Source organism: Aquarana catesbeiana, linkage group LG01 (genome assembly GCF_042186555.1).
Source record: "Aquarana catesbeiana isolate 2022-GZ linkage group LG01, ASM4218655v1, whole genome shotgun sequence".
NCBI lineage: Eukaryota > Metazoa > Chordata > Amphibia > Anura > Ranidae > Aquarana > Aquarana catesbeiana.
In genome coordinates this window covers 58,335,790-58,336,091 of record NC_133324.1, presented here as the reverse complement: position 1 = coordinate 58,336,091, position 302 = coordinate 58,335,790, and positions in this window count along the sequence as shown.

Here is a 302-nt window from a genome sequence, read left to right as displayed (position 1 = left end):
TTCGGTTTGCGGGGTCTCACCGCCTCGGCCATACTGCTGTTGTCACCGCGGACGTGTGTGCGGAGGAGCCCGTAAACACGGACATAATCCTGAGCGCTGGGGTAGGAGGGGGTCACATGACAGTGATCTGGCGACCAATCAGGAAGCGGGGGATGACATGTTCCCGGAGTACGGGAGGCGGCGAGGGACAAACCTCCTCAGGAAGCGCAGGGCGGGCCCTCTGTAGAGGGGGGAGGGGTCATGTCACCACAATCACTGGGTTTATTTCTCGTTTTTAATTAAAAGAAATAAGAATGATAAAA